Below are 2,500 nucleotides of genomic sequence, written 5' to 3' on the forward strand. Positions count from 1 at the left end.
ATTCAAATAATAGCATTCTGATCAATGATTGCATTCCTTGATCAAGAACTGCTGGAGTCATTGTGATGGCGAATTTTCTTCATAAGAAAATTGCAAAGAGACGGAACTTAATGAGACTAGTATTATGTTGTTTCTAGTAAGCGGAAGCTGAAACAGCAACATGTGAAAATCAAGTTTTGTTCAATGATCTCGAGGCGATAAGTACTATGAAGCAACTAGTAGCCTAAGCATGACTCAGATTTGAGACAGTCAAAAAGACTGGCGAAACTTCTTCACATGAAAGTTACATAGAGAACTACAAATGTATACAGCGAGTATTATGTTGTTTCTAGTAGGCGAAAGCTGAAACATCAACATGTGAAAGTTGTCTGCAAACTGTAGAACGATATGTGATTAGTACTGTGCTGTTACTAGTAGCCAGTCTGACTGTAGAAGCCAAGACAAAGGGAAACTAATGCATCTGAAAAGGACAAGTTATGGAAAGGTATGCACGATAAGTATTATGTTGTTTCTAGTAAGCGGCAGCTGAAACATCAACATGTGAACGTCGTTGTGTACAGTAACCTAGAACTATATAGTCCTTAGTAACGTGCATTTACTAGTACCTGTAATTGGTATTCAGACTCAGGCAGTTTGGAATAGTTTGGCAAAGATGCACCAGAGAAAACTGGGATTTGATACAGAAATTGTTGAATACAAGTATTATGCTGCTTCTAGTAGGTTGAATCCGAAACATCAGCATGTGAAAATTGAAAACATTTCTGGTTCGAATTGTCACAAGTATTTGGTGATCTGAGTAGCCAAACTCACTACAACGCCAATTGAAGGCAAAAATTCTCAACGGGAAAAGCTATTCTCATTGAATGAGCTAACAAGACGAGTATTATGTTGCTTCTAGTAGGCGAAAGCCAAAACATCAACATGTGAAAGTCTTGCTGAACAAATTTAATGTTGTTGAGCTCAGTACCGTGTGAATTAGTAGCCATAATTGGCGAGCGAAAATTGAACTGGCGAAACTTCGTCTTTGGAAAATTGCAGATGCCGAGCACTTATTTTGCAACGAGTATTATGTTGACTGTAGTAAGCGAAAGCCGAAACAGCAACATGTGAAAGCTGTTGAAATTTGTGGTCATTTTGCAATAAGTACAAGGAGTGTAACTAGTAGCCAGGTCAAAATTTGGGATAAGAATGAGCAAAAATTCTGCATGAGAACAGTTGAAATTATGAAACTAAATTACAAAGACTAGTATTATGTTGTTTCGAGTACGCGAAAGCGGAAACATCAACATGTGAACGTTTGTAACGAAGTTTCGTTAATTTTCAGCCTAGTACTGAGCAAGAACGAGTAGCCTCATCTCCAATCCCACGCAAAATGTAGTGAAATATGTGAGTGAACCTTATTCACGGTGAGGGTTTCCCGAGGTCTGTATTGCAGCGAGTATTATGTTGCTTCTAGTAAGCGAAAGCTGAAACAACAACATTTGAAAGTTGGAATTAATGACTGAATGGAAACTTCGACCTGTGTTTGATAGTAGTAGCGAACAAAACTGCTGAATCGGTTTCTGTCTCATATTGGTCAGTGAACCAATTAAGAGACAATCAACTACATAACCTGAATTGGGCGAGAGAACCCCTTAACTTAAGCATATCAGTAAGGGGAGGAAAAGAAATCAACTGAGAATCCCTTAGTAATGGCGAATGAACAGGGAAAAGCTCATCGGGAAGAGAAATGGCAACATTTCTCGGTGTCCGGTATGGTTTGATGCTAGACTGGTGAATTTGTCCTGATGTCTACTGGAAAGTAGCATCAAAGAAGGTGAAAATCCTGTAAAGGTCATTTTCGATACCAGTCATAATGGCTCATTCCTATGAGTAGAGTTGTTTGAAAGTGCAACTCGAAGCTGGAGATATGTCTCTCCAAAAGCTAATTATAAAGCGAGACCGATAGTAAACAAGTACCGTGAGGGAAAGTTGAAAAGCACTCTGAAGAGAGAGTGAAAAGTACGTGAAACTGTTGAAGGGGAACTGGAGTGAGCGTTACCATACTCAATGCCTTGATATTATATTCTCGGCTACCGAGTAGTGTAGTTGTCGTCTTTTGGCAAATCTTGTTAATGAATCGAGCAGAAGTTTTCCTCGGAATTCTTCTTGTTGATTCTAAACAAAATGAGATAAATTGATCTTGATTGCCTGTCTGACCTCAACTTCCTATTCAATGCTCTCTACAGCCCGTCTTGAAACACGGACCAAGGAGTGTGAGTTGCTTGCAAGTGTTGTCGCTCATTGAAAGCGCACACGCGAAATGAAAGTGAACAGTGTAATTTTTATGAATTGCACTACTTTGTGTGGTGAGGGCGCCGATTCGGTGTCCCGCAACCACGGACGGTTTTGCTCTTATTGCATGACTGATCCAGAGCAAGTAGCACACGACCCGAAAGATGGTGATCTATGCTTGGGCAGGGCGAAGCCACGGGAAACCATGGTGGAAGCCCGAAGCGGT

General features: G+C 40.2%; 1 non-coding gene across 1 annotated transcript in view; it reads left to right on the plus strand.

The window, feature by feature from the left end:
• The first annotated feature begins 1,607 nt into the window (after window positions 1-1,607).
• LOC142354853 (large subunit ribosomal RNA) overlaps window positions 1,608-2,500 on the plus strand; it is a 3,521-nt gene continuing 2,628 nt past the window's right edge. Inside the window, exon 1 of the ribosomal RNA XR_012761127.1 lies at window positions 1,608-2,500. This exon is cut by the window's right edge and continues 2,628 nt beyond it. This is a non-coding gene — a ribosomal RNA (large subunit ribosomal RNA).

The sequence above is a fragment of the Convolutriloba macropyga genome, unplaced genomic scaffold (assembly GCF_964194025.1).
Source record: "Convolutriloba macropyga unplaced genomic scaffold, txConMacr16.3 SCAFFOLD_4631, whole genome shotgun sequence".
Classification (NCBI taxonomy): Eukaryota; Metazoa; Xenacoelomorpha; order Acoela; family Convolutidae; genus Convolutriloba; species Convolutriloba macropyga.